The sequence below is a fragment of the Arachis ipaensis genome, chromosome B9, assembly GCF_059453495.1.
Source record: "Arachis ipaensis isolate K30076 ecotype BB chromosome B9, ASM5945349v1, whole genome shotgun sequence".
NCBI classification, from domain to species: Eukaryota; Viridiplantae; Streptophyta; class Magnoliopsida; order Fabales; family Fabaceae; genus Arachis; species Arachis ipaensis.
Window position 1 is genome coordinate 97,857,282 of NC_142444.1, and position 14,831 is coordinate 97,872,112.

The 14,831-nt window shown below is 39.2% G+C and overlaps 2 non-coding genes across 2 annotated transcripts; one reads left to right on the forward strand and one right to left on the reverse strand.

Moving 5' to 3' along the window:
• Positions 1-250: 250 nt before the first annotated feature.
• On the reverse strand, positions 251-358 carry LOC148545583 (small nucleolar RNA R71). Its single transcript, XR_015902027.1, has one exon. It is a non-coding gene; the product is annotated as a small nucleolar RNA R71 (small nucleolar RNA).
• Positions 359-13,309: 12,951 nt separating this feature from the next.
• Positions 13,310-13,417, forward strand: LOC148545584 (small nucleolar RNA R71). Its single transcript, XR_015901543.1, has one exon. It is a non-coding gene; the product is annotated as a small nucleolar RNA R71 (small nucleolar RNA).
• The last annotated feature ends 1,414 nt before the right edge of the window (positions 13,418-14,831 follow it).

Sequence of the window (14,831 nt, forward strand, 5' to 3'; positions counted from 1 at the left end):
GCAGAACTGCAAGTTTTATGGACTTCCATCTGAAGATCCTTTTCAGTTCTTAACTGAATTCTTGTAGATATGTGATACTGTTAAGACTAATGGAGTAGATCTTGAAGTCTACAGGCTCATGCTTTTCCCTTTTGCTGTAAGAGACAGAGCTAGAGTATGGTTGGACTCTCAACCTAAGGATAGCCTGAACTCTTGGGATAAGCTGGTCAAGGCTTTCTTAGCCAAGTTCTTTCCTCCTCAAAAGCTGAGTAAGCTTAGAGTGGATGTTCAGATCTTCAGACAGAAAGAAGGTGAATCCCTCTATGAAGCTTGGGAGAGATACAAAGAACTGACCAAAAAGTGTCCTTCTGACATGCTTTCAGAATGGACCATCCTGGATATATTCTATGATGGTCTATCTGAATTGGCTAAAATGTCATTGGATACTTCCGCAGGTGGATCCATTCACTTAAAGAAAACGCCTGCAAAAGCTCAAAAACTTATTGACATGGCTGCTAATAACCAGTTCATGTACACTTCTGAGAGGAATCCTGTGAGTAATGGGACGCCTATGAAGAAGGGAGTTCTTGAAATTGATACTCTGAATGCCATATTGGCTCAGAATAAAATATTGACTCAGCAAGTCAATATGATTTCTCAGAGTTTGAATGGAATGCAAGCTGCATCCAACAGTACTCAAGAGGCATCTTCTGAAGAAGAAGCTTATGATCCTAAGAACCCTGCAATAGCAGAGGTAAATTACTTAGGTGAATCTTATGGAAACACCTATAACTCATCATGGAGAAATCATCCAAATTTCTCATGGAAGGATCAACAAAAGCCTCAACAAGGCTTTAATAATGGTGGAAGAAATAGGTTTAACAATAGTAAACCTTTTCCATCATCCACTCAGCAACAGACAGAGAATTCTGAGCAGAATCCATCTAGCTTAGCAAATTTAGTCTCTGATCTATCTAAGGCCATTGTGAGTTTCATGAATGAAACAAGATCCTCCATTAGAAATTTGGAAGCACAAGTGGGCCAGCTGAGTAAAAGGATCACTGAAATCCCTCCTAGTACTCTCCCAAGCAATACAGAAGAAAATCCAAAAGGAGAGTGCAAGGCCATTGACATAACCACCATGGCCGAACCTGTAAGGGAGGTTGAGGACGTGAATCTCAGTGAGGAAGACCTCCTGGGACTTCCAGTGATCAATAAGGAGTTTCCCTCTGAGGAACCAAAGGAATCTGAGACTCATCTAGAGACCATAGAGATTCCATTAAACCTCCTTATGCCCTTCATGAGCTCTGATGAGTATTCCTCTTCTGAAGAGAATGAGGATGTTACTGAAGAGTAAGCTGCCAAGTTTCTTGGTGCAATCATGAAGCTGAATGCTAAATTATTTGGTATTGAGACTTGGGAAGATGAACCTCCCTTGTTCACCAATGAACTAAGTGATCTGGATCAACTGACATTGCCTCAGAAGAAACAGGATCCTAGAAAGTTCGTAATACCTTGTACCATAGGCAACATGATCTTTGAAAAGGCTCTGTGTGACCTTGGTTCAGGGATAAACCTCATGCCCCTCTCTGTAATAGAGAAACTGGGAATCTTTGGGGTGCAAGCTGCTAAAATCTCATTAGAGATGGCAGACAATTCAAGAAAACAGGCTTATGGACAAGTAGAGGACGTGTTAGTAAAGGTTGAAGGCCTTTACATCCCTGCTGATTTCATAGTCCTAGATACTGGGAAGGATGAGGATGAATCCATCATTCTTGGAAGACCCTTCCTAGCCACAGCAAGAGCTGTGATTGATGTTAACAGAGGTGAACTAGTCCTTCAATTGAATGAGGACTCCCTTGAGTTTAAAACTCAAGGACATCCTTCTGTAAACATGAAAAAGAGGCACAGTAAGCTTCTCTCAAAACAGAGTCAACCAGAGCTCCCACAGTCAAACTCTAAGTTTGGTGTTGGGAGGCCACAACCAAACTCTAAGTTTGGTGTTGAACTCCCACATCCAAACTCTAAGTTTGGTGTTGGGAAGTCTCAACAATGCTCTGAACATCTGTGAGGCTCCATGAGAGCCCACTGTCAAGCTATTGACATTAAAGAAGCGCTTGTTGGGAGGCAACCCAATTTTTATTTATCTAATTTTATTTTTCTTGTTCTTTCATGTTTTATTAGGTTCATGATCATGTGAAGTCACAAAATAAATATAAAAATTGAAAACGGAATCAAAAACAGCAGAAGAAAAATCACACCCTGGAGGAAGACCTTACTGGCGTTTAAACGCCAGTAAGAAGCATCTGGCTAGCGTTCAACGCCAGAACAGAGCATGGTTCTGGCGCTGAACGCCCAAAATGGGTAGCATCTGGGCATTTGAACGCCAGAATTGTACCCTGGAGAAGAGCTGGCGCTGAACGCCCAGAACAAGCATGGTTCTGGCGTTCAACGCCAGAAATGGGCAACAAATGGGCGTTCAACGCCCAGAACAAGCACCAATCTGGCGCTGAACGCCCAGAGTTGTGTGCAAGGGCATTTTGCATGTCTAATTTGGTGCAAGGTTGTAAATCCTTGAACACCTCAGGATCTGTGGACCCCACAGGATCACCTCAGGATCTGTGGACCCCACAGGATCCCCACCTACCACCACTCACTCTCTTCCCTCTTCTCAATGTTCATCCTCTCTTCCCAATAAACACTCTTCCCCAAAACTCTTCACCAATCACCTCAATCTCTCCATTCATGGTCATCCCTTCTGTTTTCCATTTACCACTCACATCCATACGCCCACCTACCTTCAAAATTCAATATCTCTTTCCCATCTAATCCCACCCATATGGCCGAATACACCTCTCCCTCCTCTCCTCCATATTTTTGTCTTCTTCTTCTTCTATTCTTTCTTCTCTTGCTCGAGGGCGAGCAAAATTCTAAGTTTGGTGTGGTAAAAGCATAAGCTTTTTGTTTTTCCATTACCACTAATGGCACCTAAGGCCAGAGAAACCTCAAAAAAGAGAAAAGGGAAGGCAATTGCCTCCACCTCTGAGCCATGGGAGATGGAAAGATTCATCTCACAAGCCCATCACTAAGAAAAGGATGGAGCAAACAAGAGAGCCCATTCATGGAGCTCAAGAGACGCATGAAGCTCATCACCATGAGATTCCGGAGATGCCTCAAATGCATTTTCCTCCACAAAACTATTGGGAGCAAATCAACACCTCCCTAGGAGAATTAAGTTCCAACATGGGACAATTAAGAGTGGAACATCAAGAGCACTCCATCATCCTTCATGAAATTAGAGGAGATCAAAAAGCAATGAGGGAGGAGCAACAAAGACAAGGAAGAGACATAGAAGAGCTCAAGGACATCATTGGTTCCTCAAGAAGGAAACGCCACCATCACTAAGGTGGACTCGTTCCTTGTTCTTAGATTCTCTGTTTTTCGTTTTCTCTATGTTAAGTGCTTATCCATGTTTGTGTCTTCATTACATGATCATTAGTATTTAGTAACTTTGTCTTAAAGTTATGAATGTCCTATGAATCTATCACCTCTCTTAAATGAAAACTGTTTTAATTCAAAAGAACAAGAAGTACATGAGTTTCAAATTTATCCTTGAACTTAGTTTAATTATATTAATGTGGTGATAATGCTTCTTGTTTTCTGAATGAATGCTTGAACAGTGCATATGTCTTTTGAAGTTGTTGTTTAAGAATGTTAAATATGTTGGCTCTTGAAAGAATGATGATAAGGAGACATGTTATTTGATAATCTAAAAAATCATAAAAATGACTCTTGAAGCAAGAAAAAGCAGCAAAGAACAAGGCTTGCAGAAAAAAAAAATAGGCGAAAAAAAAATATAAAGAAAAAGCAAGCAGAAAAAGCCAAGAGCTCTTAAAACCAAGAGGCAAGAGCAAAAAGCCAATAACCCTTAAAACCAAAAGGCAAGGGTAAATAAAAAGGATCCCAAGTCTTTGAGCATCAGTGGATAGGAGGGCCTAAAGGAATAAAATCCTGGCCTAAGCAGCTAAACCAAGTTGTCCCTAACCATGTGCTTGTGGCGTGAAGGTGTCAAGTAAAAACTTGAGACTGAGCGGTTAAAGTCAAGGTCCAAAGCAAAAGAAGAGTGTGCTTAAGAACCCTGGACACCTATAATTGGGGACTTTAGCAAAGCTGAGTCACAATCTGAAAAGGTTCACCCAATTATTTGTTTGTGGCATTTATGTATCCGGTGGTAATACTGGAAAACAAAGTGCTTAGGGCCACGGCCAAGACTCATAAAATAGCTGTGTTCAAGAATCATCATACTGAACTAGGAGAATCAATAACACTATCTGAACTCTGAGTTCCTATAGATGCCAATCATTCTGAACTTCAATGGATAAAGTGAGATGCCAAAACTATTCAAGAGGCAAAAAGCTACAAGTCCCGCTCATTTAATTGGAGCTATGTTTCATTGATAGTTTGGAATTTATAGTATATTCTCTTTTTTTATCCTATTTGATTTTCGGTTGCTTGGGGACAAGCAACAATTTAAGTTTGGTGTTGTGATGAGCGGATAATTTATACGCTTTTTGGCATTGTTTTTAGTATGTTTTTAGTAGAATCTAGTTACTTTTAGGGATGTTTTCATTAGTTTTTTTGTTAAATTCACATTTCTGGACTTTACTATGAGTTTGTGTGTTTTTCTGTGATTTCAGATATTTTCTGGCTGAAATTGAGGGACTTGAGCAAAAATCAGATTCAGAGGTTGAAGAAGGACTGCTGATGCTGTTGGATTCTGACCTCCCTGCACTCAAAGTAGATTTTTTGGATCTATAAAACTCAAAATGGCACGCTTCCAATTGCGTTGGAAAGTAGACATCCAGTGCTTTCCAGCAATATATAATAGTCCATACTTTGGCCGAGTTTAGATGACGTAAAAGGGCGTTAAACGCCAGATCTACGCCGCTATCTGGAGTTAAACGCCAGAAACACGTCACAAACCAGAGTTGAACGCCAGAAACACGTTACAACCTGGCGTTCAACTACAGAAAGAGCCTCTGCACGTGTAACATTCAAGCTCAGCCCAAGCACACACCAAGTGGGCCCCTGAAGTGGATTTATGCATCAATTACTTGCTTTTGTAAACCCTAGTAACTAGTTTAGTATAAATAGGACTTTTTACTATTGTATTAGACATCTTATGATCTTCGGATCATCCTTGATCATGTTTTGGGGGCTGGCCTCTCGGCCATGCCTGAACCTTTCACTTATGTATTTTCAACGGTAGAGTTTCTACACTCCATAGATTAAGGTGTGGAGCTCTGCTGTTCCTCAAAGATTAATGCAAAGTACTACTGTTTTTCTATTCAATTCAACTTATTCCGCTTCTAAGATATTCATTCGCACTTCAACCTGAATGTGATGAACGTGACAAGCATCATCATTCCCTATGAACGCGTGCCAGATAACCACTTCCGTTCTACCTTAGATTGAATGAGTATCTCTTGGATCTCTTAATTAGAATCTTCGTGTTATAAGCTAGATTGATGGCGGCATTCATGAGAGTCCGAAAAGTCTAAACCTTGTCTGTGGTATTCCGAGTAGGACTCTGGGATTGAATGACTGTGATGAACTTCAAACTCGCGAGTGCTAGGCATAGTGACAGACGCAACAGGAGGGTGAATCCTATTCCAGTATGATCGAGAACCTCAGATGATTAGCCGTGCTGTGACAGAGCATTTGGACCATTTTCACAAGAGGATGGGATGCAGCCATTGACAAGGGTGATGCCTCCAGATGATTAGCCATGCAGTGACAGCACATCGGACCATTTTCCAGAGAGGATTAAAAGTAGCCATTAACAACGGTGATGTCCTTACATAAAGCCAGCCATGGAAAGGAGTAAAACTGATTGGATGAAGACAGCAGAAAAGCAGAGGTTCAGAGGAACAAAAGCATCTCTATACACTTATCTGAAATTCTCACCAATGATATACATAAGTGTTTCTATCCTTATTTTCTAATTATTATTTATGTTCGAAAACTCCATAACTATTTTATATCTGCCTGACTGAGATTTACAAGGTGACCGTAGCTTGCTTCATACCAACAATCTCCATGGGATCGACCCTTACTCACGTAAGGTTTATTACTTGGACCATAATATGGTGCACAAAATTGTGATCTCAGGCAACGGCGCCAGAAACTTTGTACGCACGTCTTAATAAATTGTTTTTCATTCACAACTTCGATACAACTAACCAGCAAGTGCACTGGGTCGTCCAAGTAATAAACCTTACGTGAGTAAGGGTCGATCCCACGGAGATTGTCGGCTTGAAGCAAGCTATGGTCACCTTGTAAATTTCAGTTAGGCGGATATCAAATAGTTATGGAGTTTTCGAATATTAATAATAAATAGAAAATAAGGATAGATATACTTATGTAATTCATTGGTTAGAATTTCAGATAAGCGTATAGAGATGCATTCGTTCCTCTGAACCTCTGCTTTCCTGCTGTCTTCATCCAATCAATCTTACTCCTTTCCATGGCTGGCTTTATGTATGGACATCACCGTTCTCAATGGCTACTTTTTATCCTCTCTGGAAAATGGTCCGATGCACTGTCACTGCATGGCTAATCGTCTGGAGGCATCACCCTTGTCAATGGCTGCATCCCATCCTCTTGTGAAAATGGTCCAAATGCTCTGTCACAGCACGGCTAATCATGAGTAGATTTTGAGCATTCTTGGCTTGGAGAGAGTAGATTTTGAGCATTCTTGGCTTGGAGAGAGTAATTAGGCAATCTTGAGTCATGAAAACCCAACTCATGTTGGTGATCTAGAGTTGTTAGCTAATATTGTTTCCATTGACGCTAATATTTTGCTAATTTAATTAGTAAGTTGATTAGGACTTTTGGATTGAGATTAGCTAGTCTTATTAGACTTTCTCTCATAGAAGATAATATGATACCTTCTTCCAATGTTGGAGATGATGTAATAAGATAAATTCTTGTTATTATTGTGGTATGATTAATTAGTCTTGTTTGACTTTCTCCCTATTTGTTGGAGTTGACTAAATAAGATGAATTAATCATTGCATGACTAGGATAGAAGCCTATGATCTCAACACTTGCCATGAATGTCTCTCTTTTTTAATTGATTCCTTTAATTGCTCTCTTTATTTTTCTTATCATTTATTTTCTTGCCCTCTTATCAACCAAACCCCCCTTACATCCTTCATAGCCAATAATTGAACACTTCATTGTGATTCCTCGTGAGACAACCCAGAGTCCAAAATGCTCCGGTTATTTCTTATTTGGGGTTTGTACTAGTGACAACTAAAATTTTTGATGTGGGAATTGTTTGTTGGTTTGGAGCTATGCTTACAACGAAGTAATTCATTTCTTTAAGAAGAAAATCTAGACCATCGAGCAAAAAACTCGTTCATCATCATCTTGCAAATCTCAGTAAGGCGGATTCAAATGGTTATGGTGAATTGATAGTTAAAATATAAAATAGGATAGAGATACTTATGCAATTCATGGGTGAGAGTTTCAGATAAGCGTATGGAGATGCTTTTGTTCCTTCTGAACATCTACTTTCCTACTGCTTTCATCCAATCACTCATACTCCTTTCCATGGCAAGCTGTATGTTGGGCATCACCGTTGTCAATGGCTACATCCCGTCCTCTCAATGAAAATGGTCCAAATACGCTGTCACCGCATGGCTAATCATCTGTCTGTTCTCGATCATGCTGGAATAGGATCCAGTGATCCTTTTGCGTCTGTCACTACGCCCAGCACTCGCGAGTTTGAAGCTCGTCACAACCATCCCTTCCCAGATCCTACTCGAAATACCACAGAAAAGGTTTAGACTTTCCGGATCTTAAGAATGGCCGCAAATAATTCTAGCCTATACTACGAAGACTCTAATTGTAAATCAGGAGGCTAAGAGATATGCATTCAAGCTTGCTTTCATGTAGAACAGAAGTGTTTGTCAGGCACGCATTCATAAGTGAGAATGGTGATGAGCGTCACATAATCATCACATTCATCATGTTCTTGTGTGCGAATGAATATCCTAGAGAAGAAATAGGCTTGAGTTGAATAGAAAAACAATAGTACTTTGTATTAATTCATGAGGAACAGCAGAGCTCCACACCTTAATCTATGGTGTGTAGAAACTCTACCGTTGAAAATACATAAGAACAAGGTCTAGGCATGGCCGAATGGCCAGCCTCCCCAAATGGCATATGAATTCGAAAATAGGGAAAAAGACTAATCCCTGATCAAGGATGATCAAAAAGATGTAAAATAAATCACTAAAAGTAGTTTTTATACTAAAATAGTAGCTAGGGTTACATAAGATAAGTAAATGATGTAGAAATCCACTTCCGGGCCCACTTGGTGTGTGCTTGGACTGAGCATTGAGCTTTCATATGTAGAGACTCTTTTTGTAGTTAAACACCAGGTTGTAGCCTATTTCTGGCGTTTAACTCCAGAATAGGGCAGGAAGTTGGCATTTGAACGCTAGTTTGCGTTGTCAAAACTCGGGCAAAGCCCTAGATGTCTACTTTCCAACTCAATTAAGAGCGCGCCAATTGGGTTTCTGTAGCTCTAGAAAATCCACTTCGAGTGCAGGGAGGTCAGAATCCAACAGCATCTGCAGTCCTTCTTCAGCCTCTGAATCAGATTTTTGCTCAAGTCCCTCATTTTCAGCCAGAAATTACCTAAAATCACAGAAAAACACACAAACTCCTAGTAAAGTCTAGAAATGTGGTTTTTATTTAAAAACTAATAAAATTATATTAAAAACTAACTAAATCATACTAAAAACTACGTAAGAACAATGCCAAAAAGCGTATAAATTATCCGCTCATCACAACACCAAACTTAAATTGTTGCTTGTCCCCAAGTAACTGAAAATCAAATAGGATAAAAAAAAAGAGAATATACTATAAATCCCAAAATATCAATGAAACTTAGCTCCAATCAGATGAGCGGGACTAGTAGCTTTTTGCCTCTGAACAGTTTTGGCATCTCACTTTATCCTTTGAAGTTTAGAATGATTGGCATCTATAGGAACTCAGAATTCAAATAGTGTTATTGATTCTCCTAGTTCAATATGTTGATTCTTGAACACAGCTACTTTATGAGTCTTGGCCGTGGCCCTAAGCACTTTGTTTTCTAGTATTACCACCGGATACATAAATGCCACAAACACATAATTGGGTGAACCTTTTTCAGATTGTGACTCAGCTTTGCTAAAGTCCCCAATTAGAGGTGTCCAGGGTTCTTAAGCTCACTCTGTTTTTGCTTTGGACCTCGACTTTAACTGCTCAGTCTCAAGCTTTTTACTTGACACCTTCACGCCACAAGCACATGGTTAGGGACAGCTTGGTTTAGCCACTTAAGCCAGGATTTTATTCCTTTGGGCCCTCCTATCCACTAATGCTCAAAGTCTTGGATCCCTTTTACCCTTACCTTTTGGTTTTAAGGGCTATTGGCTTTTTCTGCTTGCTTTTTTTTTCTTTTTCTTTCTTTTTTTTGCCTTCTTTTTTTTTGCAAGCTTTTCTCTATTCACTGCTTTTTCTTGCTTCAAGAATCATTTTTATGATTTTTCAGATCATCAAATAACATTTCTCCTTTTTCATCATTCTTTCAAGAGCCAACAATTTTAACATTCATAAACAACAAATTCAAAAGACATATGCACTGTTCAAGCATTCATTCATAAAACAAAAAGTATTGTCACCACATCAAAATAATTAAACTAGTTTCAAGGATGAATTCGAAATCATGTACTTCTTGTTCTTTTGTGATTAAAAGAATTTTTCATTTAAGAGAGGTGATGGATTCATAGGACATTCATAGCTTTAAGACATAGACACTTAAACACAAATGATCATATAGTAAAGACACAAACATAAATAAAAGGAATGATCTCTTGTTTGCTCTTGTTGAGGTCCATGATCTCCCTCTATGTCAATTCCAGCCGAATTGCAGAGGTGGCAAATGAGGTGAGGAAAGGCTAACCTTGCCAAAGTGGAGGACTTGTTAGCCACCTTGTAGAGTTCTTGAGGTATAATCTCATGAACTTCCACTTCCTCTCCAATCATGATACTGTGGATCATGATGGCCCGGTCTACAGTAACTTCAGACCAGTTGCTAGTAGGAATAATTGAGCGTTGGATGAATTCCAACCATCCTCTAGCTACAGGCTTAAGGTTCGGTCTTCTCAATTGAACCAGCTTGCTTCTTGAGTCAACTTTCCATTGAGCTCCTTCCACACATATGTCCATGAGGACTTGGTCCAACCTTTGATCAAAGTTGACCCTTCTAGTATAGGGGCGTGTGTTTTCTTGCATCATTGGCAAGTTAAACGCCAACCTTACATTTTTCAGATTGAAATCTAAGTATTTCCCCCGAACCATTGTAAGCCAGTTCTTTGAGTTTGGGTTCATACTTTGATCATGGTTCCTAGTGATCCATGTGTTTGCATAGAACTCTTGAACCATTAAGATTCCGACTTGTTGAATAGGATTAGAGAGAACTTCCCATCCTCTTCTTCTAATCTCTTGTTGGATCTCCGGATACTCGCTCTTTTTGAGCTTAAAAGGGACCTCAGGGATCACCTTCTTCTTGGCCACAACTTCATAGAAGTGGTCTTGATGGACCTTTGAGATGAATCTCTCCATCTTTCATGACTCAGAGGTGGAAACAATTGCCTTTCCTTTCCTCTTTCTTGAGGTTTCTCTGGCCTTAGGTGCCATTGATGGTTATGGAAAAACAAAAAGCAATGCTTTTACCACACCAAACTTAAAAGGTTTGCTCGTCCTCGAGCAAAAGAAGAAAGATAGTAGTAGAAGAAGAAGAAAATGAAGGAGATGGAGTGAGAGAGTGTATTCGGCCAAGGGGGAGAAGTAGTGGTTGTGATGTGTGAAAATGGAGTAGTGTTAAGGGGTTTATATAGGGGTGGGGGGAAGGTTAGGTTTCGGCCATTAGAGTTGGGTTTGGGAGGGAAAGGAATTTGAATTTGGAGGTAGGTGGGGTTTATGGGGAAGAGGTAATAAGGTGATTGGTGAAGGGTATTTGGGGAAAAGGTAATAAGGTGATTGGTGAAGGGTATTTGGGGAAGAGTGTTATGAGAAGGTGTGAAGAGGAGAGAAGAAGAGGTGTGGTAGGTGGGATCCTGTGGGGTCCACAGATCCTGAGGGGTCAAGGACTTAGCATCCCTGCTCCAAGTAGGCGTGCAAAACGCCCTTAGAATGCATGTCTGGCGTTAAACGCCAGCTTGCTGCTTGTTTCTGGCGTTTAACGCCAGCTTTTCTCCCATTCTTGGTGTTAAACGCCAATTTCATGCTCTGTTCTGGCGTTAAACGCCAGTCTGGTGCTTGTTTCTGGCGTTTAACGCCAGCTTGATGCTTCTTTCTGGCGTTAAACGCCAGTTTGATGCTTCTTACTGGCGTTTAAACGCCAGTAAGCTCTTCCTCCAGGGTGAGCTATTTTTAATGCTGTTTTTCATTCTGTTTTTGATTTTTCAGTAGTTTTTGTGACTTCACATGATCATCAACCTAAAGAAAACATAAAATAGCAATGGAAAATAAATAGAAATAATTAAATAACATTGGGTTGCCTCCCAACAAGCGCTTCTTTAATGTCAATAGCTTGACAGTGAGCTCTCATGGAGCCTCACAGAAAATCAGAGCAATGTTGGGGCCTCTTAACACCAAACTTAGAGTTTGGTTGTGGCTTCCCAACACCAAACTTAGAGTTTGAATGTGGGGGTTTTGTTTAACTCTGTATTGAGAGAAGCCTTTCATGCTTCCTCTCCACAGTTACAGAAGGAGAACCCTGAGCCTTAAATACAAGGTAGCCCTCATTCAACTGAAGGACTAACTCTCCTCTGTCAACATCAATCACAGTTTTTGCTGTGGCCAGGAAGGGTCTACCAAGGATGATGGATTCATCCTCATCCTTCCCAGTATCTAGGATTATGAAATCAGCAGGGATGTAAAGGCTTTCAACCTTCACTAGCACGTCCTCTACCTGTCCATAAGCCTTTTTCATGGATTTGTCTGCCATCTCTAATGAGAATTTGGCAGTCTGTACCTCAAAGATTCCCAGTTTCTCCATTACAGAGAGTGACATTAAGTTTATGCCTGATCCCAGGTCACACAAAGCCTTCTCAAAAGTCATGGTGCCTATGTTACAGGGAATTAAGAATTTACTAGGATCCTGTTTCTTTTGAGGTAAAGTGTGCTGAACCCAGGTATCCAGTTCATTAATGAGCAATGGAGGCTCATCCTCCCAAGTCTCATTACCAAATAGATTGGCATTCAGCTTCATGATTGCTCCTAAATACTGGGCAACTTGCCCTTGAAAAATGTCTTCATCTTCTTCAGAAGATGAATAGTCATCAGAGCTCATGAATGGTAATAGGAGGTTCAATGGAATCTCTATGGTCTCTAGATGAGCCTCAGATTCCTTTGGTTCCTCAAAGGGAAACTCCTTATTGGTCAGTGAACGTCCCAGGAGGTCTTTCTCACTAGGATTCACGTCATCCTCCTTCTCTCTAGGTTCGGCCACACCAAGTAAGGTTATGGCCTTGCACTCTCTTTTTGGATTCTCTTCTGTATTGCTTGGGAGAGTACTAGGAGGAGTTTCAGTGACTCTTTTACTCAGCTGACCCACCTGTGCCTCCAAATTTCTAATGGAGGACCTTATTTCATTCATGAAACTTAGTGTGGTCTTGGATAGATCAGAGACTATGGTTGCCAGGCCAGAATGGCTCTGTTCAGAATTCTCTGTCTGTTGCTGAGAAGATGATGGAAAAGGCTTGCTATTGCTAAACCTATTTCTTCCACCATTATTATTGAAGCCTTGTTGAGGCTTCTATTGATCCTTCCATGAGAGATTAGGATGATTTCTTCATGAAGGATTATAGGTGTTTCCATAGGGTTCTCCCATGTTATTCACCTCTGCTATTGCAGGGTTCTCAGGATAATAAGCTTCTTCTTCAGAAGATGCCTCTTTAGTACTGTTGGATGCAGCTTGCAATCTATTCAGACTCTGAGAAATCATATTGACTTGCTGAGTCAATATTTTGTTCTGAGCCAATATGGCATTCAGAGTATCAATTTCAAGAACTCCCTTCTTCTGAGGTGTCCCATTTTTCACAGGATTCCTCTCAGAGGTGTACATGAATTGGTTATTTGTAACCTTTTTAATGAGTTTCTGAGCTTCTGCAGGGGTTTTAACGTGAAGAGATCCTCCTGTAGAATGGTCCAATGACATTTTTGACAACTCAGACAGACCATCATAGAATATACTTATGATGCTCCATTCTGGAAGCATGTCAGTAGGACACATTTTGATCAGTTGCTTATATCTTTCCCAAGCTTCATAGAGGGACTCTCCTTCCTTCTGTCTGAAGGTTTGGATTTCCATTCTAAGCTTGCTCATCTTTTGAGGTGGAAAGAATTTGGCCAGGAAAGCACTGACCAGCTTATCCCAAGAGTTCAGGCTATCCTTAGGTTGTGAATCCAACCATGTTCTAGCTCTGTCTCTTACAGCAAAAGGGAAAAGCATAAGCCTGTAGACCTCGGGATCAACTCCATTAGTCTTGACAGTGTCATAGATTTGCAAGAATTCAGCTAAGAACTGATGAGGATCTTCCAATGGAAGTCCATGAAACTTGCAATTCTGTTGCATTAGAGAAACTAATTGAGGCTTAAGCTCAAAGTTGTTTGCTCTAATGACAGGAATTGAGATGCTTCTTCCACAGAATTTAGAAGAGGGTGCAATAAATTCACCAAGCATCTTCCTTGCATCTCCACCATTGTTGTTATTCTCGGCCATGTTTCCTTCTTTTTCGAAAATTTCTGTTAGGTCCTCTCCAGAGAGTTGTGCTTTAGCTTCTCTTAGTTTCCTCTTAAGAGTCCTTTCAGGTTCAGAATCAGCTTCAATAAGAATGTCTTTATCTCTGTTCCTGCTCATATGAAAAAGAAGAGAACAGAAAGTATGGAATCCTCTATGTCACAGTATAGAGATTCCTTTATGTGAGTAGAAGAAGAGAAGAATAGAAGAAGGAGAAGAGAAAAATTCGAAAATTAAATTAAAACAAAAGGAAAATATTTTTGTTTTTATTTTAATTATTAATTAGAATTCGAAAATTAAAAAGAGAAATACAATTAAATTAAAATTTAAAATAATTAGTTAATTAAAAGGAATTTTGAAAAAGGGGTTAGTAATTTTCAAAAATTGGAGAGAGAAAATTAGTTAGGTGGTTTTGAAAAAGATATGATTGAAATAAAAAACTTTTAAAATCAAACAAAAAGTCAAGTAGTTAATTGAAAAAGGTTTGAAAATCAATTTTGAAAAGATAAGAGGTTAGAAAAGATTTTGAAATTAAGTTTTGAAAAAAGATATGATTGAAATGATTGAAATTTAATTCGAAAAGGATTTGAAAAGGAAATTAAAAAGATTTTATTTTTGAAATTAAAGTTAATTACTTGACTAACAAGAAACAAAAAGATATGATTCTAAAATTTAAAGATTGGACCTTTCTTACTAGGCAAGTAACAACTTAAAATTTTTTAATCAAACCATTAAATGTTAGTAATTAATTTCGAAAATATGAAATGAAGATAAGAAAAAGATTTTGAAAATCAAAATTTAAAATTTTCGAAGATAAAGTAAAAATGAAAAAGATTTGATTTTTGAAAAAAGATTTTGAAAAGATAGAATTTTTAAATTGAAACTGATGAGTAAAACAAGGAAAGATATATTTTTTTATTTTTTGGATTTTTAATGAAGAACGAAAAAAACACCAAATTGGAACAAAACATAAAAATTATGAATCAAAACAACT